Source organism: Dermacentor albipictus, chromosome 9 (assembly GCF_038994185.2).
Source record: "Dermacentor albipictus isolate Rhodes 1998 colony chromosome 9, USDA_Dalb.pri_finalv2, whole genome shotgun sequence".
NCBI lineage: Eukaryota > Metazoa > Arthropoda > Arachnida > Ixodida > Ixodidae > Dermacentor > Dermacentor albipictus.
In genome coordinates, this window is record NC_091829.1 from 17,703,981 (window position 1) to 17,726,344 (window position 22,364).

At 45.7% G+C, this 22,364-nt stretch overlaps 1 long non-coding RNA gene across 1 annotated transcript in view; it reads right to left on the reverse strand.

The window, feature by feature from the left end:
• LOC135903719 (uncharacterized) overlaps nt 1–19,622 on the reverse strand; it is a 58,524-nt gene extending 38,902 nt beyond the window's left edge. Inside the window, exons 1-2 of the long non-coding RNA XR_010564909.2 lie at nt 19,324–19,622; nt 16,027–16,145 (exon numbers count right to left, since the gene is read on the reverse strand). This is a non-coding gene — a long non-coding RNA (uncharacterized lncRNA). The remainder of the gene's footprint in view (nt 1–16,026; nt 16,146–19,323) is intronic.
• Between the last annotated feature and the right edge of the window lie 2,742 nt (nt 19,623–22,364).

The following is a 22,364-nucleotide window of genomic DNA, read 5'->3' on the forward strand; positions in this document are numbered from 1 at the left end:
CGCGACAGAATATATGTTTGCTGTAATTAAAGCGCGTACCTTCAATTGATGCCTCTATGTAACTTAATAATGGCTTGGTCCGTTCGGAACATTGGTCGCATATAGTACTGTCTAGCGCTCGTTAAGGAATTTTAACGAAGGCAGTTACCCATTCATCCACGCACACTTCACTTCTTCAGGACGATGTGTGCATGGTCCTCCCCCATTTTCACTATACACCTGTATTTGATCTCATTTGCGTTCGAAGTTGTCTCAGAGAAATGACAAATTCTGATATGTTTGTAAAACAGAGATACAACGCTCTGTATCGCTTTCACGCGTCATTTACTACAAAGGCCGTGCTAGGCCACAAACTTAAAAGTTCGCTTTCTCATCACGCATTATCTACTCCCAATATCAAACTAACACAAACGATTACCTTTTGTTATTTCCCCGAGGACATTAACGAAACCTGCTGCGAACAACGTATGACGCATAAATAAAAGAGAAAAAATTAGGGCTAAGAAATTAGTTGCAATAAAGGGCCTTATTCAATTAGTAGGCACATAAATAGAAAGACACATGATGGAACGCCAACTACGAACTGAAGCTTTATTTCATGCAAGGCGGCTTTTAAAGCCTTTATAAAAAGCGGTATAGAGAGAAGAAACTCCATATAGTCAAGAAACAAAAGTAAAAACCACACTTAAGCCAGGAACGCTGAAGTTTCGCCAAAGAAAGAACTTAACATGGCTTTCATTTACGTAAAATATAAACTTGGTGCAACATACCTCCGGGTATTCGTAAATATTGCTGAAAATGGCTGTGTGAAACTTTTAAACACTTGACCAGTTCCTTTTTTTTGTAAAGGCTGCAGTTCACACGCATTTAACATCGAACAGAGATTCGCCGTAGTGTTGCCCCAATTTTCGCTAAATTTGATTTTGGTGGCATTTGTAATTTTGCCAGGGAAACTAGATAATGCGTTCGTCGCTCGTAAGGCTCACTGTTAACTTTCGGGAGCACTTGCTAATTACAAAAGCAGCAGATATCCCATTCATCTTGAATTTTGCCTGCACATCCCCCATTACCTGATCCTTGCATTCACCAAACGTGAACAAGGTGGCTCGTTTAGTTCATCGAGGACACCGAAAGAAAAGTAATATAACGCCAGGAAAAAAAAGACTACGATACTTATTTGTAATGTTCCTAATTAAGCCAGAAATGTAAACACTTCGCAACACAATGTAATTAGGACGACCTCAATTTCTACAGAATCTAAGGTATGTATTAACACACAGTGGGGGGGGGGGGCGTAGTTTAAAACGGCCGCGTGACACTTTCTAGCACTTGTTTAGGGAATTCTTCGCAAAGGCTTTATTTAACCCACACATATTTACCATAGTATTCCACTTTGCTAAGTTTCGACACGAACAGTCACTAGAATTTAAGTTATTCTTTTAAATGCAACAAATCTCGTCAAATTTGGTGCAGTGGTTGCCAAGAAAAACTAATTCTCGTTCTACATGCATTTAGATAGGAGCACCTGAGCTAAAGCTTCCTCCTTAGGAGACCGAACTGCAACGTGAGCGCCCCCCATTAACGAAATTTCTGGCTACGCCACTGTAGCTGGCCTTCAACGTGGAGACGGTGAAATGCGACTTTACGCAAAGCAACAACGTATCTTCAACAATTACGGATTACTGGGTAAACAAACGCGCAATGAAGGCACTGTATGTTCTATAGTGAGGTATACGCAAAGAACCTTTTCAGTGTGTCTAACAAGTAGGTATTTACATTCCCTGAGTTTTCCAGGTTTTCCCTGAGTACCTTTGCAAAATTCCCCGAGTGACACAAAACCTTGTTTTACGTCAAGACGGGTTGACACCGTGTCGCCTGGTGCCGTCACTCTCTAGTAAGCACGTTAAAAATAAAAAAAACGACTTAATCCAGTTTGAATAGTAAGGAATCGTGTTTATTTCATTAAAGAAGAAAACAGAAGGGCAGGGCTAGTAAAATGAACAGCGAATAAAATATCTTTTTAAAAAATGTAAAAACCATTGCAAATCGTGTCGAACATTTTCAAATGCAAATAAAAAGGAGATGCATACGGAAGCAAATATTTTCGAACGGGAGCTATTTCTGTCAACTGATAGCAAGATCATTGGTATGAGGCCTCGACTTTATCACAAGTGAGATTCTCTCTCAACGGTTGGTAAGTCAACCTCTAATGTCCTGACATACTCTCAGCCTGCGCACAATGCCTCAGTGTTGCGTTTTATTGCTTTAAAGAGTTTATTTTGGTTTCGATGAGGGACGCCTGCACCTCGGCATCAGCCAACAAGTTGTTTTTTGAGCTCAAGCTCCTTCAAAGAAGCGGCGGCACATTTCCTTTCCCATTAATTCCTCAACACGTCGGTCCTTTCTGTTCTCGTCCTCCTTCCGCCGCGCCTTCTCCCCTTGGAATATTCGAAGCATCCTCTTGGTCAGTTCTACGGTCAAGGTACCAAAAACCGGTCAGTCAAAAAGAAAATGAATGCATGTCTTTTACTGCCCTGAAGGGCTCAGATAGCCACAGGCACGTCTGAAAAAGCTCTGAAGATGACAGGGGACGGCAGGTACACGCGTGTATAATTGTTCCGTGACAATTGGCACTTCCCATGCTTGTTAACCTTCACAGCAATACTCCGCGTGTGCTTCACCGCCTAACATTACTGTAGTGAGGCGGAGCTGACTTTCGGGAACAAGCTTTACGCACCCGCAAGGTGGAGAGAAGCAATTGGTAATACAGAAATAGTAATTAATTACTTCTCTCCACCTTGCGGGTTTCCGCAGAACTATCACGTCAAAACTCTTGCCTTTACTTCGAGTTGTCGACGAATTCGACTTCGCCCTGCCATCTGCTAGCCGTCTGGTTAGCTGAGATGGTAGAGCGGCTGCCCCGAAAAGGCGATGGTCCCAGGTTCGGATCCAGGACCAGGACGAATTTTTCTTCAACTTCGAGGCTTTTCTTTCGAGGAAACCGTATGGGTTTCCTTTGTAGCAATTGCTACGAACGGGGATAATGCCTGAGTTTCCCTTTATTAATTACTTCTCTCCACCTTGCGGGTTTCCGCAGAACTGTTACGTCATAAGCACAAATTCCCCGAGTTCTTCCTGAGTATTTCCAGGCTATGCATAATAACGGATAATTCTAGGTTTTCCCGGTTGGCAGACACCCTGAGTCGACGTGACTGCACCCTTCTAATCCGTCTATGGCTTGGAGTGGCATATTCGATTGCGTACTCCATTCTTATCGGAACGGCCAATAGCAAACTTTGCGATTTCTGCGGGTGCAACGAAACAGTAGCGCACTATTTGTGAGTGCCCTCATTTCATCCCCGCAGAGAGCAGCCCTCTCAGCCACACTAGACCAAATAGACAAGTGACCAACACCGGAAAACGACATCCTTGGAAACTGGCCTACGCGAACATCAGCGCGAGCCCCAATGAAGGCACTGCTGCGCTATTTAAATGACACAGAACTTCGTTACAAATTGTGACTGCACACTGTGTGACGTAGGATGGGACGTTGACCCTGTGTGACACTGTACAGGGTGTTTCAGCGAACACTTTCAAAAACCTTTAAAATTTGCTTGTGGCAGATATCACAATTCTATTTCCTGAGCTGGTCCAGTTGCTTGTGTGCATCAGTGCATGAAACGACGTTTTGTTAACAAATTAATTGGAATGCCAACGCATTTCTCCGCAAAGTTCTGGAATTTGTATCTCAAAACTGGTGTCATCTTGAAAATTCGTTCCAACTGGGTCCGCCTTGCGAACTCCGCAGCTAGACTTTGTATATTGCAATGTTGGCCATAATGTAATTAGTTGAAAACGTCATTAGTGAATTTTTATCAATTAGTCTACTTTGCATCTCAATTTTTTGAGCAAGTATTGTCCGCCGCTTCGACTAGACCGGCTCAAACTAGAATTGTGATGTCTGCCACAGGCAACCTTTAAAAAATTTTTAATGTATTCGCTGAAACACCCTGTATTCCTAGGAATGCCTTCGGAGACTGCGGGACAGTGTGCACAGAAACACTTCTGTATTGTATGTATGTGCCTGTGTTTGGTTTCTTGTTCTTCGTTCTTTTTTATATTTCATCTTTATCTCTCTGACAATTATCGCATCCATTTGCCCCTCCCCCGGTAGAGGGTAGCCAACCGGAGATAATCTATGGCTAACCTATTTCTTTCCTTTGCCTTTCTCTCTCTCTGGAACAAATAGTCTGGGTAGCGATCACAGATGCTTAACATTGAATTATGAGATATATAGTAATGAAAACACGAACCAATAGCAATAGAATTTCTAAAAAGGAATGAAGAGCAAATAATAGAGATCGAAAAGAAAACAGAGAAGAAAATGGAGATTTTGCCTACAGCAGTCTGGGAATTTACGGAACTGTTGGACGTTATGCAGCAGGAAGCAAGGCAGACACAGCAAAAAAGATTGTTGGGTTGGAAAGAAAAACCTACGTAAGTGGTGGAACAAGGAAATAAAACTATACAAGAGCGTAAGCAGGCGTCAGGGACCATCGAAAAGACAGAAAGTTGGGATCACGCGAAGAGGTGGTTTTTGAAACGGAACAAATACCGAGAAAAAAGGGCGGCTAGCGAGCTCGAGAAAGATAAAATTAAATGCGCAAATGAACGTTGGGTGCATAACATCTGCAATAGAGACAAAGACACTCCAAAGAGATTCTGGAACCATATAAGAGCATTCGGAGCTCCAATTAAATTTTTGAAAACGGTTACACGTGATGAAGACGGATAAGGATCTACGAACGAGACGACGCATTGCGGTACATCCCACATGTTATTAGGATCAAAAGTGAAAAATGGTCGAGCCGCAGTATGGAAGTAGGACGTTCTTGCTGGCTAGTTGGTTCACAGCTTTAGACGTTTCTTATAACTGCGCGAAAAAACGAGGATACAGAAAGGAAACACACACCACATCACGAGAGCAGACTGCCAACTGTTTATTTTTGGAAAGCAAGCAACATACATATATTTCATTCGGAAACCTGTGCACGTATCCGCATTGTCACTTTCACATGTGCCGGTAAACATAAAAACGTAAAAGATTATCTGCTGGGTAACAGTGTATCCAAGATTGCGACAAGCGATCACCGAAATAACCATGAGCCATTTTTACAGCATCATATAAGAGGGAGAGATACAATAAAAACACATAAAATAAAGAAAAAAAACTGGAAGAAAAACAGGAAGAGACCGCGAGTATGTGAAGGAAATGGATATGGCACTTGACAAATAACCAGTGTAAAGACGAAGGATTCGTGCATAAAATTGTTTGAAGAAAGCAAAAAAAAGGCAAAGAGAAAAACATAACGACAAACGGGGAATACCAACCGATCAACAAATGTGGAAATGAGGTCATGAAGGGATGAAGGCTCAAAATATGGCTGAATGAGAACAACCATGGTAAGGTGGGGGGTGTGACGGCTACTGTTGAATTTACAAACGTGACTATGGAAAGAGTGACACCTGGTGAAAAACTAGCGCTCAGCGGCACTCACAGCACAAAACACCTACAACAAACAAAACCAAAAGACAAAAAAACACCTTAGACCGCCAAAACGAATCATATTTTATAAGACATATTACAGAAAAATGACTTCTTCTGGAAGCAAACACGAAGATGGCTGATACATTTGATGAATACAATGTTTTATGGCGCAAGGGCCAAAGAGCGCAACGCCAATGATAATGAGATCAAAGTGAAGCGATAAATTACGAGCAATGGCTGTGACAGGGCTGTAAAGGGGCCTAAAAGACGGTCACTCTAAAGTCCGTAAGAGTTACATGTAATAAAACTATGACAATGACGATGAAGCGTGCCAAGGACGCGAAAGATTCATTGTGAAAGAATTTCAATGTGCTAAAATTGGTCATAGGATAAAATTTCGAAAAAGCACTACTGCAGAGCCCTTGAAGCGCAAAGACCTTTAGGCGTGTGCTGTGCAAGTACTATCAGAGCAGCATCCTCTGGAGAGAGGATAAGCTACGATATTATTGGGCTATTAACATGCAAGACCACGTCTTTAAAGAAACCTAGGACAGTAAAAAGGGGTTCTTTACCAAGAAACATACCGGGATGTAGAGGGAGACAATACCGGTATGCTAGAGGAAAATGTTTCCTTCTTTCTCTTTCGGTTTCCCGACACTCCACAAGGACGTGGAGGACGGTGAGCCTCGCACCAGATCTACCACAGGTAGGAGGTTCGTTGCCAGTAAGCAGAAAATTGCGAGTACCATATGTGTGTCCTATTCTGAGTCGACAGAATAGGACATTAGTCCGTCTTGTTTTTGTAAGGAGGGCCAGAAACCTAACTTTGGCTTAATCAAGTGAAGCTTATTATTTGTTTCATTGTCCCACATGCGTTGCCAGTGGCTTCGCAGTTTCGTCCGCAAAAAAGGCTTGAGGTCTGTGGCAGGAATAGCATTGGTGAAATTATCAGCTTGGGGTGGAATTGATGTGGCCATTTGGTCCGCCAGCACCTTCGATGCATCTATGACCAGGGACCCAGCATATTGTCACATGCCTACGAGACGATTAAATACTGCACAAGAAACAGTAAAGCTCAATGAAAACATTATTTTTGTGTTTTCTGAAGGACATTAGTGCTTTTACAACACTTAACGTGTCTGTGAATGTTATCGCTTTCTCTAGATTTAATTTATTTGTGTGTTTAACTGCAGACAGTACTGCATAGGCTTCTGCAGTAAAGATGGTTGTATGGGGCTTCAGTACACCTGCTTCAGAGAAAGAGAAACCGACAGCCACGTAAGACACGCCAACATGCGATTTTGATGCATCGGTGTAGAATTCCGAACAGCAATACTTCGATTGGAGTTCATCGAAGTGCATTCGAATTTCGAGCTCTGGTGCGTATTTTGTAACTCTGACAAAAGATACATCACCTTCTATCACCTGCCAATCCCAAGGCGGTAGCTTCTTTGCTCTAGGCATTAAGCGGTGTTCGAAGAGTGGGACATCCATTTCACCGCTAGGCTCCCTCACACGAAGTGAAAAGGCTGTCTCATAGAGGGTCCATTATGGAAAAGTGCAGTGCATGTCTAATCGTTATTAGTTTGAAAACACGGATGTTCAAGATTAGAGTGCACTTTAAGGAAATATGTAAAGCTGATGTATGATCTCTGCAGATGGAGTGACCACTTTTTCGTTTCTACATATAAGCTTTCAATGACGCTTAGTTCTGAATGCGCCTGTAGCCAGATGGATACCCAGGTGGTGGACGGGATCCAGCATCTTCAGTGCGCTCGGGGCCATAGAGTTGTATACTATGGCACCATAGCCTAACCGTGATAGAATGAGGCTCTTGTAAACATTTACTATACACTTCCTGTCACACCCCATGTTGTGTGAGGTAGTATACTCAGTAAGGTCATTGTGTGCTGATACATCTGTCGCCATTTTTTTTATGTGGAACGCTTTGACAATCTCCCTTTCAGTCTGATCCCACGAATAGAACAGGAACGTTATGTAATTATAAATTTGTTTGCAAGGGTTGTTTCTTCCGCCCTCTTGTTTTCCTCTGCATCTGTCACAGTGCAGGGCCAAAGTGCCTCCTGCCTTGTTCTTTACATGCCACTGGTGTCTCCGTGCCCTTTCATTGAAACACCTGCCCGTTTGCCCAATATAAATGTTGTCACATGTCAAGGGAACCGAATACACTACTCCACAAACACAGTCTGTGTAGTGCCTTTCGTGCGTGGTTGGACACTGTGGCCTACTCTTTTTCTTGCCTGTCACCATGGGGCACACTCTACTGAGCTTGCATGGAGCCGAAAAAACGACCTCGACCCCGTAGCGGCTTGCTACTTTTTTGATGTGTGAAACTCGAGGAATATAGGGCATGACCTGCAGTTTTTCTTTCTTAATACCCTCCTTCTGGTGCTTTCTACCTTTAAGTTTTTGCAAAAGACTTTCTCAGGCGCCAGTGATTAAACTCTGAGGGTAACCAGCCGAGAGGAAGCGCCTAACTTGTTGATTGAAACTAGTTTCTAACTTGTGCTCGCATAATTCACAGATTGTGTTTGCGGGGCAGTGTATTCGATTCCCTTGACATGTGACAGCATTTATATTGCTCAATTGGGCAGGCGTTTCAATGAAAGGGCACGAGAAGACCAGTGGCATGCAAATAATAAGGCAGGACACACTTTAGCCCTGCACTGTGACAGATGCATAGGAAAAAAAGAAAGGCGGAAGAAACAACCCTTGCAAACCAATTTTTAATAACACAACATCCCCGTTCTATTCAAGGGATCAGACTGAAAGGAAGATTTTTGAAGCGTTCCACATACAAAAAAATGGCAACAAATGTATCAGCACGCCATCTGTCTCATTTCTTACAGAAGCAGTCAATTTTCTGGAATATGCCTTACAAAAAAAAAAGGATTAGTTTTGGCGGTGTAAGGTTTTTCGTTTTTGTCTTTTGGTTTTGTTTGTTGTAGGTGTTTTGTGCTGTGAGCGCCGCCGAGCATTAGTTTTTCACCAGGTCTTACTATTTACATAGTCACGTTTGTAAATTCATTGTAACGTCATTAAACGTCATAAAAAGCAAGACAAAAAAAGAAAAAAAACACAAAGATATGTCATCGGTCCGTTGTTTCTTTTTTACGTGTGTTTGTTGTGTGTGTGCTGGTTCTATTTTTTTTTGCTCTTTTTATGACGTTTGATGAAGTAGGACATGTCGGCTTTTTAATGTCTAACCTTTCGAATAAAACTGCGAGTACCGCCGTGTCCTGTCTTTTCTTGTGCCTTTGCCTAGTAGTTCGCGCTCTCAATTTAGCCACACTATTAGGGATAAGTTAGGCACGAAAGAACACGTAGTTCAGACTCACACACATCCAGCAGCAACACAAAAGCCTGAGATATCAAAATATAGCACAGAAAGCTTTTATCTTTAAAAAAAGGCAGAAGAAAATGTCCCTAATAACATGGCAGCAGGACCCGATGAAATCCCAATACAGCTAAACAATAACCACAGTCCAAAGAGCAAGGTAATGCTGACGAATGCCATAGAGCAGGTGATTAGAAGGAAGAAAATTCCGGTTAGACGGCGTGAAAGCAAGAACCTCATATTCAACGGCAAAGGTGATAACGATAACAGTTTGCACAGGCCAGTTACAGTAACGTCGGTGATATTGAAAGGCAATGCAAGCCATAAAATTGGAACTGTCGAAATGGATAATAATGATGTGCTGAGGGAACTCCAGAATGGGTTCAGGCCAGGCAAAAGCTTAGAGGATAATATACTTGTACAAACTCGGTGCACAGTGCATACAGATTTCAGTAGTTCAGAATAAACCGTTGTCGATAGCATGTCTGGATATTAAAGGAGCCTATGACAACAAAGACAAGTAACTGTTGTGGGATATCCTTAAGCATGATAGCGAAGAGGACCATTTCGTGGAGCTTCTGAGGGAGATATATAGAGATAACCGTGTAGAAGTTGTATGGGAAGGTCGAAAAGGTAATGAAGTGGTGCGAATTCACCAAGGAATGAAGCAAGGATGTCCTCTGTCTTCATTGCTGTTTGCCCTTTATGTTAAGGGCATTGAAAGTCCACTGGAAAACAGCGAAATAGGGTATGATTTATCCGACGTGCGTAATGGACAAATGGTGAAATGGAACCTCCCTGGAATGATGTATGCGGACGACATAGTGCTACTAGCGGAAAATAAAAGAGATTCACAGACACTTGTGAATGTCTGTGGCAACGCAGCGACAAATCTAGGCCTCAAGTTTAGCACAGAGAAATCGGAAATTATGATCTTTAATGAAGAGACGAGTAAGTACGTGGTGTCAATTCAACAGCAAGCCGTACCCATAGTGGAGCAATATACCGCGTGTTTCAGCGAACACTAAAAAATTTTTAAACGTTGTCTGCGGCAGATAGCACAATTCTAGTTGTTACGGTTCACTGCGTGCGGCGATGAATGGAACTGATGCCAAGCGCCTGAGACACGGTGTGCCTAATCGTCACGTTCGTCAACATGAAAAGCCTTGTCTGTCGGGTGGGTGCGACGGGATTATGCATTAGTGCGAATCCTACTCTCTGTACTCCGTTCACCACCTCTATGCCAGTGAGTGGTTTCTCTCCGTATTCCTGTGTGGGCTGACCAGTGTGCTGACAAGGCCCTCTACCTGAGAGCACGAGAGAATGAAGTTGCAAGGATGGTGTAGGGTATAAGAAGGTCAGCGAGGGGCCACGTGCAGATCTCTGCCCTTGCAAGCAGAAGCACGGACACCGAACGTTTCTGTACTTTTTGTCATGTCTCAACCGTAACAATGTATTAAACTTATGTTATTTGCTTTTACATCATCTAGACTTGACCATCAGAATTGACCCTGTCCGATAGTCAACCTGGTTCGAGCTCCAAGCAGGCGCTGTTGAAGGTCGCCGAAACCCCGTCCCCGTAACAACAGGTGACAGCCGTTGCAGACAAGTGGTAAGCAGGGAAAGGATTCGGATCTACGAGCGTCGTCTACTAAGTCGCAACTAAATGCAGCGTTTGCGATGGTCTACGCCAGATTCTTGGATGCAAGGTGGTGAGTGTGGGACCTCCTCTGCTGAGTTTTGCTAGGTTTTGTTGAAGGGTTAAAACAGAATGGGTAATTCGAGCTATTGTTGTGGCCTAGTTAGGTTCCGGCAAGATAGTTGTGTACAGTAGAGAGGGCAGCACTGAAAATAGCCGCGAACTTGAAGTCATTGCGTAAACTGGAGTTGTTGGAGCTGGCGAAGGAGTTGTACATGGATGTCACTGACGCACTCCGAAAAATCAGACCTCATTGAGGATATTCTTACTCGAGAGGCTGAGGATGATGAGCTTACGGAATGCCTGGAGATCATTAGAGAGAGGGAGACTGCAAAAAGTCAGGCAGAAGAGCGCGAAGAACGGGAACGTAATGAACAGAAAGAGCGAGAGCGTGAGGAAAGGGAACACGCACTTGAAGCGACTCGAGCTTGAAATGGAACGCACTTTAGCGGCAGGGCAGAAGAGCGAAGGAAACGGTGCAGGAGAGCGCGTATCGTTATAGATGACTAAGAGCTAATGCAACCCTTTAAGCTCGCAGAGGACGTTGGTTTGTTCTTGGTGACCTTCGAGCGGACGTACGAGAAGCAAGGCTTCTCCCACGAATCGTGGCCATAGCATCTGCTCACACTGTTACCGGGCGAGGCAACAGACGCAATAGCTCGCTTAACCAGAGAGGAAGCTGAGGATTATGGTAAGGTAAAGTACAGTTTGCTGAGGAAGTATAGTCTGTCATCGGAGGCATTCCGACGGAAGTTCCGCAAAATGGAAAAGGCTAAGAATGAGTCCTATACAGAGTTTGCGTATAAGCTTATGTCATACATGGAGGAATGGCTCAAGGAACAAAATGCCTATGGTCATCACGCAAAGGTTGTTCAGTGCTTTGCAGATTAATAGTGTTATAACCGGCCACCTGAGAACATGAGGTACTGGGTTCAAGATAGGCCAGAAGTTAGCACGACAGCCTGAGGCGTTGAACCAGCAGAGAAACTTGTAACGCGTCCGGCTCGCCAAGTCAGCGACGGTTGAAAAGGCTATCCCAATCGCAAGCTTGGCAGGCCGAAGACCAGGCCGAAAAATGGAAAGCACAAGCCTACGATTGAGGGTATACCTCAAAATGTAATACTTCATGGTCGGAAGGTCTGGGGCCCCGGAAGTTAAGGCAGAGCAGCATAAGAAGTTGGAAGCGAGGAAACCCTTTCTTTGCTACAACTGTCACAAACCAGGGCACATTGCTGCACAATGTAGCAAGGCAAAGGAAGTGTTTTTATCGGTCGGTCGCAATGACGAGAACACGAAACTGCTCGAACCACACATGCACGCCCTTCAGGTAAATGGAAAAGCATGTCACATACTGGGTGACTCGGCGGCTACTATGGACATGGTTCACAGCTCTTATGTGGAACCTGAGATGCTCACGGGTGAATGCGCCTGGATTAAGCAATCTGTAAAAGCTCACAGAGCATCTCTTCCAATCGTAAAGGCATCTATTAAAGGTCCTTTCGACACACTTCAGACGGAAGTTGCCATATCGTCTCCGCTTCCTCCGAAATACCCTAACCTGTTCTCAAATAGGTCAGATCAGACTATGCGCGAGAAAGGGGTAATGTTAGGGGAGACTAGCGTGATGGCACTATGATAGCGAAAGCTCGCGAGTTAACTACAAAAGCAGTCGCGAGAACGGCACTAACTTAGATGGATGGCTGTTCGTAACCTCAGAAAGCGGAAATTGAGAATGTCCCCGCGTTGGAATCGCAGGAGTTTGGATCCGTGCAGTCAGAGGTCCCAGTAGTGGCAGCAGCCGAGTTATTGGAAGAGCAGTCGCCAGATTTGTTTGTAGCGCCTTTGTCAGAAGGCCTATAGCGGTTGTTAGTGATAGGCAGTTCAGCCTTGCAGTCCAAGCAAAACAAGGACCCCGACCTGCAAAACGTCTAAGGCAACCTAAACGAAGGTGTGGCATGGAAAAACGTGAATTTCTATGAGAGAGGCGGCCTGCTGTACAGGAATTATGTATATCGCAGGGCTACCACATTTGACCAACTGGTCGAGCCTCAGGCTTATCGACAGGATCTATTGCGCTTGTCGTACAGAAGCTAACTTTTGGGCTGGTCACTTATGTGCCAAGAAATCTAACGATCGACTAATGCAGGGGTCAAGTCGTTTCCGCAACGCAGAGCAATTTGGAAGGACTTGCGACACATGTCAGTGCGTGGGGAAACCGGGTGAAAATGCAAAAGCACTGATGAAACTAGTGCCGATCATCACTGAGCCCTTTCGCCGGCTCGTAGTCGGCCCAGTAGGCCCACTTCCAGTAACAGCCTCGGGATGCCGTCATAATTTGACAGCGATTTTCCCGTTACTAAATTCCCCGAAGCGATCCCACTTAAAGAACTTATAGTTCGGTGGAAATCGTTAACGCGCTCCTCTCGGTATATGAGTGAGTTGGTTTTCCCGCCGAAGTACACTCCGACCAAGGCACCGTGTTTGCGAGTGCCCTAACCACGACCTTCCTAGAATGATGTGGGTATAAGGCTCATTCATAGCTCAGTGTACCATGCGCAGTCCTACATTCCGTAGAGCAGCTACACTCTATTAAATGGCGCGTTCACACTGAGACATTCGGCGTCTATAGCGGCGCGGAACCCAGTTCGGCGGCGGTGAGGTCCGCTTTTTGCGGCCGCTGCCGCCGGATTCCCTCTCCGCGAACCAATCGGAGCGCGACTCGGCAATACGAAAGACGGCGGCCAAGCCCGACGCGCTCGTCATATCCCAGTCAACGAATGCGTCGCGACATCGGAAATACATCGACATCGACATCGAATTGGTGCGTAACCGCCCCGTCCTTTTCGACAAGTACCATGTGAAACACAAGGACTGCGCGTTAAGGGCGTTATACTTCAAAAGGAAGACTGACTGGTAGCGGCGCTTGCCTGCCACCATGTTTGCGCTGAGGACTGCGCCGCAAGAAGCAACCGGTTTTTCGCCAGCAGAGCCGCTGCGCGCGCATGCTCTGCGAATTATGGGATCTGCGAATTATGGGACCTGCGAATTATGGGAATTAAGACCCAGTTGCGGTCGAGTACGTAGTTAAGCTACGCTTAAGAAGGGCGCAGAAGTTCTCAGAAGAGGCCATGGCTAAAGCCCGGCCAGCATACGTCCAAGGTGTATTACGACCAGACGGTGCAGGAACCGTCGATTTGAAGTCGGCAATAATTAAAGTAATGATGCTGCAGCAATCGCAGAAAAACAACCTCGAGGTGCAGCGGAAAAAGGTCCCGCAAACGTACGTGACTCATAAATTGTCTGACACGAACTGCGTTATAAGCGTGCCTAGAAAGCGGAAGATACGGCAGGTTTATCACTGTAATATGCTCAAGCTTTACATGAAACGGGAAGCAGTTATATGCATGACGGTAAAAGTTCCCGAAGAAATTCCGGTAGAGCTTCCGGGGCTCGTTTCAGTCGCTAACGGAGAGGCTAAGGAACAACTAATTGGGGAACTATAGCCTCTAAAGCGCAGCTGGAGCCTGAACAAATGACGGAGTTGCAGGAAATCCTGTACGAGTTTCAGGACTTACTTGTAGATAGGCCAGGAAGGACATCGGTTTTTACACGCAACATCGAGCTCACTTCTTCGGAGCCTGTACGGGTATACGTTCAAAGGCTTATCGACTGTCACCGCGCCAGCGTGAGATTATGGATGCGGAGATGGAGAAAATGTCGACTTAAGATGTGATCGAGCGTATTATTTTAAATTTAGAGCGATTACACCTCGCCTTTGATCTTAGCTGAGGTACCGAGCAAGGTTCCGCATTTTTGCGTAGATTACCGTAGACTAAACGCGATCACTAAAGCTCAGATTAATCGTATACTAAACCTGAAAGAGCGCATCGAGAAAGTTAGTAGCGTCCGGTTCATTTCTAACCTGGATCTAGTTCGAGGCTACTAACAGCTTCCGCTCACAGAGCGGGCTAGCACATATGCCGCCTTCATATCTGCGTTCTTTATGGACAAATTGTTGCGTGGACAGGAAGCGTTCGGGAAAACGCTCGCAGTCTTTCGTGCTCCAGAGAGATATGCGACAACCGACGACGAATACAAGCACCGAGCTGCGTCATCCTCATCCCATCGGGATCTACTTCGGCGGCGGGGCAGTCTGTTACGGTTCACTGTGTGCGGCGCTGAATGGAACGGATGCCAAGCGCCCGAGACACGACGTGCCCAAGCGTCACGCTTGTCAACATAAATGACTTGTCCATCGGGTGGGTGCGACGGTATTATGCACCAGTGCAATTCCAACTCTTCTCTGTCCTCCATTCATCACCCCTACGCCAGCGAGCGGTTTCTCTCCGAATTCCTCTGTGTGAGTTGACCCGACGTGACCTGTGCTCACCCCCTCTACCCCAGTGAGTGGTTTCTCTCCAAATTCCTCTGCGTGGGCTGACCAGTGTACTGACAAGGCCCTCCACCAGGGGGGCGAGAGAGAATGACGTTGCCCAGATGGTGTAAGGTATGAGGCCAGCGAGACGCCACATGCAGATCTTCTCTGGCCTTGCGCGCAGGAGCACGCGCGATGAACGTATGTGTATATATTTTTTCGTCTTGGAGCGCACCGCTCACCCGTAACCATGTATTTAACTTCCCTTATTTTTTACATCATCTCGCCTTCCCTACCGGACCCTCTCCGATGGTCAACCAGGGTCAAGCTCTAGGCAGACGTTGTTGAAGGTAGCCGAAACCCCGTCCCCGTAACAAATATGGTGACAGCCGTATCACAGTTCATAAACTGAGGAGGTACTCTGTAAGAGTCCACCTAGTGGACATGTCCATTTCATCTGCTGTTGAAGTTCTGATTGGCTGGGCTGCGGATCAGCACTTCAGCAGCAGACGAAATGGACATGTTTACTATAGTGGACTCTTACAGAATACCTCCCGTTTCGAGATATTAATTCCCGAGCTTTGGCGCATTCCCGCATTGGCGTTCTAGCTAATCTTGGGCTTCGACGCATAAAACGACGTTTTGTTAAGAAAGTGACTGGAAGGCCAACGCATTCCTCCGCAAAGTTCGGGAATTAATAGCTCGAGACTGGTGTCGTCTTGAAAATTCGTCCCAAGTGGATCCGCCTTGCTTGCGCTAAGGCGCCCAACTGCTTCGATTTGCTGCTACAGGAATGTTTCTGGTTAAGACGCAAAAGTCCAAAGAGCCAGAGCGCGCAGTCAGACGAATACGAGAAAGCACAATGTGCATAGGGCGCGTAAAGCAGCCGGCACTCAATACGTCACTCAGGACACGTGGACGTTGCAGCGATCTTCTCGTCGTCATGAGCAAACTGTCATGACCGCAGCTAGAACGCGAAGCAACAACGCTGCCGCAAATAATAGCAAGCATTCGGGAAAACGACAAACATTGCCATTCCAACTTACTTGATTATGCGGGCGGCTGTCGGCGGTTTTGTGCAAGCGTGCTGATAGACGGTGACGCGGCTCTCCGCCAGGAGGAGGAGTGGCGCTGGTGTCGCACGGCACACACAAGCATGGGAGCCCTGTTAATTGTACAAGTATATATAGGCACCACACATATATTGACACAAAGAAAAGCCGGCTGGCAGTTGTTTCCTTAAAGGGACACCAACCAGGCTTACGCGCATGAAGAGCAAAAAAGAGAGAGAGAGAGAGAAGAGGAAGACAGGCCACATCACGCACATAGTATGAGAAGTACAAGAGGGAGTCGAGTCCTGCAGTCGATCAGAAAAAAAAAAAAATCTGCTACAGCTTTGACAGCTTGTATCGGTTGAAGCTCGACGTTTCGTAGGAAGACATATAAAGTTATCAAATCTTAACGCATCAGCGCACACTTGTGTTTATATGTTCGACTACTCGCTTCAACGTACTATGGCAGCGCTACAATAAATGTCGCGCTTTGAAGTTTAAACAGGAAAAAAATGTCGGCGATGAAGCAAAATTATTCATGTATCAGATTTAGCAGCTTATTCTCGTAATTCAACTTGAAAGGTATCTTGCACGACATTCGTAACACATCTTGTAATGACCAGTCGAATGCGCCATTACCGGAGATTAAAGCGCAGTCTAGCTACACCGTAAAGTACGACAATTCATGCAACAATTAAGTTTTACGGAGAGTGTTATAATACTTCATATTGCTGCCTGAAATCTTATGCATGCAGCCACGTTGTGGAGAAGTCAGGCTTGTTAACGTACTTAGACCTCAGTGTTTTTTTTGTTTTGTCTTTTTTAAATGGAAGCTTTCTTTGCCTCTTCGGCTTTCCCACTACTGCTACTGTCTTGACACGCGGCGAAGGGGGGGGGGGGGTTCAGAGTGTGTTTAGATGACAGGAGCACCGCAGAGAAGAAATGCGACACAAAAAACTCGTTTGGACCTTTGCACAACATCGAATGTGCACACGGTATTGTGCAAATGTGCACAATGGGAAAAGGTGACATGAGAAAGCGAGGAAACACTACTATATACGCGACGCGGTTGCGGGCAAACGGGATAAATTTATGTTCAACGTACGGTACGGTATGTTTCTGCTATTTCGGAAAAATAAACATGCAAATATGCCAAACGGACAACTTAAGCAGGGCGTACAGACGCAGAGCCGCATTAAAGCGCATCGTAGGGCCTGGAAGCGGTCACACGTCGAACCACACTTTCGATGGCATTGCACGAGGTCGCGAGCTTAATCCCTACCGCGGCAGCCGCATCTTGATGGGGGCAAAAAAATAAAAAAATAAGGCGCTCGTGTACTTATCTAGGGACACGTTAAACACCACAGTGTCAAAATTTGCCCGGAGTCCGCCAGAACGGCGCACCTCATAATCCGATTGTGGTTTTGGCACGTACAGCTTCCTATTCAAGTTAAACGCTTCTGCCACGACGCGATGCGTCGGGTGGGGCAATGAAAACGCTCAACCCTCTCAGAGGTTATGAAGTATGGCGCACACACAACAACGCCTCAAGCAATTACCTTCCCCTGCGCGTTCCGTGTACTACGCAAGACAAACACCAATAGTGCACGCAACGTAACGTTTGACATCAACTCGCCACTCTCGTGTTGCACTTAACGTCGAAGAAATTAAACAGTCGCCGTCGACATCCCCGCCAATTATCGCCAGTCAAAGCAGACAGCACAGAAACTTTCGCTTACATCGATTCCCACAGTGCGTTCGTGCAATCGGCACATTCATGGCACTTCTTTTTCCTTTCTTTTTTTCTCTCTTTCCCTTTTGAGCGATAGTTGATCGGCGAGCCAGCGTAAGGCACGGGGTACGCGCATCGCTGGAAAGGCGAAACCCTCTCCACTTTTCTTTATCAGCACCGTCACGCTAGTCGCACGCTAGCATGACCACCAACCTCGACCCGGCGGGCGCTGTGCACAGGGCTAGCGCGCCGCAGCTCGTACTGAACATGATGGTATCGCGGCATCGAATTGACGATGACGTTCACGAAATTCCGAAGGCGGCAGCAAGTGCGTCTGGCGTTACAGCGATAATCTGATAAGAGGGTACGCACTTCGGTAGAAGCGGGCGACGGCAAAGAGCGCGACAAGCAATGCGCGTGGAAATTCACAGAGCTGCGACAGACGCAAGCATATTTGGAATAATTAATACTTACGACAACGGAACAATGTAAACGACCAAGCACCGTTTTGGTGCCTGGTTCCATCAAACTCGCCGCAGATAAACATGGCGGCCAGCATATATATTAAGTATATATATGGTGCGGCTCCGATAGGAACATTCCGAAACGTCCGTTGCTACAAGTGTAAGGCTAACCGCGTTTCGCTTTGTGCGCTCTTAGCTGCACACTAGACGGGAAGTAAACGTTGAAGTAATCGCGTAATAAACGTCGCGTCATGGTGGCGCGGTGACACCGCGTCAAAATTCAGCGAACACTTCTCGCTGTCGGGGTTGACATCACAGGTGTGGAATTGAGGCCACATGTTAAAATCGCCATAAAAGGGGCACACAACGTACACAATTATTTCGAACGAAGCCACATCCAAAGCGGCTTAGCTTTACAGCAAGCATTGGCTTTGAGGAGCAAATACCGAATGCTCTCGAAGGAAGACACATTAAGCCAGCGCCAGTCAAGGTAGTTTCCTAAATTTCGTTAGTTAACATGACTTAGGTACAAACTTTTGAAGTACCAAGGCAATTAGCGTGGCTTTAAAATCCTGCGACTTCCGCAGAACACACGCGTCTGCTATTGTATGGCGCGCTAATGAGGCAATGCCAAAAGGTTGAAAAGAATCTGTATATCTTTTACGGCAAGGCAATTATTAGTTTTAGCAAGACTTTTTGAAATATCGGTAATTAAGATTTAAAAAATTTAATTAAAGTTACGGCGTTTTACGTGCCAAAAGCACTATTTGAATATAAGGGACGCCGTAGTGGAGGGACTCCGGAATAACTTGGACCACCATTCTCTCTCTCTCTTTTTTACGTGCACCTACATCAAAGTAAACGGGTACTCCAGCATTTCGCCCCCCCCCCCCCCTCCCCCCATCGAAATGCGGCCGCCGTGACCGGGATACGGTCCCGCGAAGTTTTACCAAGCTCAACAACAGTTAACCGAGTTCGACAACAGCTTGTTTAAGCGAAATTATAATGCGCCGTAGGTGGCCGAAATGGCGGGACTGTGCTTGCGAACCCAATTTTCCACTTATTAGCACAAAAAGTAATATCAGAGCCACTTACCGCACTTGCATCCACGTCGTTAGCGGCCGGGCCCCGACGACGTTCTGCCGCTATCGCGCGGCGTTGAGCATGCGCGGCCGTTACCTAGGCGACCGGACCGAACCGCCGAGCACAGTTACCGCGCCTACGGGTTATCGTCGCCATCTGTTTCTTTGTTTCATTGCGGTCTTTCCTGCTATCGTCATCATCTACGGTGCGATGCAGCGTGCAGTTCGTCGACGCGTTTGCAGTCAGCGCTTCGTAGCTCCTATCAAGAAAATTGTGAGGCACCGATGTCCGACGCTGCAAATCGTACGCTGAATAGATGCCGTCTTCTTTCGTGGCCCTCGGCTATCCTCTTCAGTCAAGGCGTACAGCGCTAAGCGATTGGAACGCGTTGCGTGGCTGCTAGCTGTTTTTTTTTTTTTTTGCGCCACCGGTGGCCACTGAATTGACGCATTTTTGTAACTGAAAAGCGACACCCCTGGTGATGCACTGTGACCGCATGATTGACCAATATGCCGGATATATAACAATATATATATGCAAGAAGGTGACCACGACGCCACTCTTGACCTCGCAGCCAACGAATAAAGGATTAGACAGCGCTCCAAGTCTCTGACTGCTTAACATTTCCGCATCAGTATTAAAGTAGTTGCAGTGAAAGCCACATCTGAGCAGAGCAAAATACAGGAGGCTCTGACCACTAGTATGGCAAAACAGCAGAGAAAAACAGTAGAAAAGAGAACTATACCCATTTATCATACTCCTCCTCAAAGCTTAGTGCTAGTTCTTTTTTTTTCGGACGATCGCTATGGTAGAAGCAGAAGCTTCCAGCATACTTCATCGCAAATGTTACCGTGCACTGAAGCGATTACGTATACGTAGCATGCAATACGGTTTACATAAAAAAAAAAGAAGACTAATGTCAAAAGCTTTGCCTTGTACGAACGATATCCCTTAACAAACCTACTACACACATTTAACCACCAACGGCATAGCTTGTAAGCCAAATAACTAATATACTTGCACCATAAAGATATGCAGATGACGGATAAAGCCGCATTTCATGGTTTGTAGGTCAAAGATGAGGTAGTAAAATAATAACAATAGTAAACATCGTCCAATGTAAAAGGCCGCACCGGATATGTATTAGAAACAGGTAATTTTCCATGTGTGTGCTTGTAATGAGGAAAAGTTCCACGAGCAGGGTTCAATTCAACAGGAAGGCAACATAAATAGCAGTGAGCAAGCTTCTAGCTAACTTGCACGTTTGCAGGAACCGTGGCTCAAACACAGATGACGTGTTCCCTTTTATATTGGACAAGGTTGTGCCAGTGGTTGTACTTGGACATCTCCATAAGAATTTTCTTCCAGCGAAGATATTGAGCGATATTTAGCGGTGCCAGGAGCATGACTGCCTGCATTTGTTGCCTTTATTGCACCACGTATTCGAGTGTTTAATACTTGGGCGTGGAACTTCTTTCGCATGCTTTAATGTTTGCTACCGCAGCTTAATGATCAACCGTTCATCTTCGCATAGAAGCTCGATTTCTGGGACAGCACATATATAAAGCAAAGCCTGGCCAAAACTGGCACCAACAAATGTCGGATATTCTCAAACAGCACACTAAAACTAAAGAAGAGAAAAAGAAAGATAAATGCACTCCAGTGTAGGCTTTCCCACAATGCTAACGTGCCTAAAAGGTGCGAAGACTGGAGGTCAGTACGAGCGGGGCAGAAAAAGAGGGACGTGGCTAGGAAGGGAGAAACTACTCTACCACCACATTAACTGCTCAAGTAGGCAATTTTTTTCTGTAACAGAACCACTGACGGCATTCTCCCACACGTGTCCTTTTCACACCCTATCGAGTAGGCTTCGAACATCTTGCGTAGATCCCCTTGTCGAAACATCACCTTGAGCGACATATGTTGCTTTACCAATGTTGGCCACTTCCTGCCTTCTGTCTTGCTTGACACACGTATTGCCAGTTTCAACGGAAAGTTTATCGTAACGAAGCATAGTAGGAGCTTAAAGTCAGCAGGTGTAAGACATATGTGTATTGTGTTCATTGAAGAAGCTGGGTGGAACACTGCAGCACCATACACCCCTTCAGAGGGACGCTACAATTAGGAGAAAAACAAAATGAGTTTAAACCGATATATACGAAGTAGCAATGAAGCCAGAGAACACGCTATAGGTGAAGTTATTTGTTATATTTAACTGAAATGCAGAAATAACAAGTTAGGGAAATAAAAGTGGACAAAAAGCCAAAGGTGTCCACTGAACCCATATATCCCAGAAGTATGCGTGCAGTGCTTTACCAAATAAGCTACAGTAAACATCACTTACAGCGCGTACATAGAAGGACATAGAAAGACCGAAAGAACGATGAAGACAAGCGCTGGTGGCGCTTTCGATCCCTTGTCCACATTTTTGGGTTTTTATGTATGTGTACAGATGAATTGATGCCTCTGCAACAAGTGTTTTTACAACGAAGTCACCTTTATTACGAAGGGTTGATTATTATCCCAGCCTAATTTCCATCTTTCATTCGTACTGCAAATGCCTCTACAAAGACCAGTGCAACAAATTCGTCTGTACAATGAAGAAATTTACGCGTACTGAGGGCTGATTTGTTGCTGTATAACAAACGCCACATAGTGGTGCCACTCTGCATGCCCTCCGCAGACGCTACTCAGCTCCACTCTGCATTAACGACGCAATTCACAAACATGCCGCTGCCAGCTAGTGTTACAGTTATGCTTTATATTACTGCCTCAGGAATCACTTAACTCTTACGCAGCTTCTTGTAGCACAGCAGTGAGTGCGGCGGCTGACGGATTGGTTGTCATTGGTGGCGACGTAAAGTCGTTATCATAACCAGAGGTCCGAAGGCGTCTTCAAAGCCTTCTAGGGCGGAACGGACGCAAACGTCAATGATGACAACAGTGATGAGCCCGTGAACGAAGTAATAATTTTTATGGCAAGGAACGCGATTGCTGAATTAAATGAGCTGCATCTTTACCTGGCGTCACTCCTGCGTTTGGCTGTGGAGCAT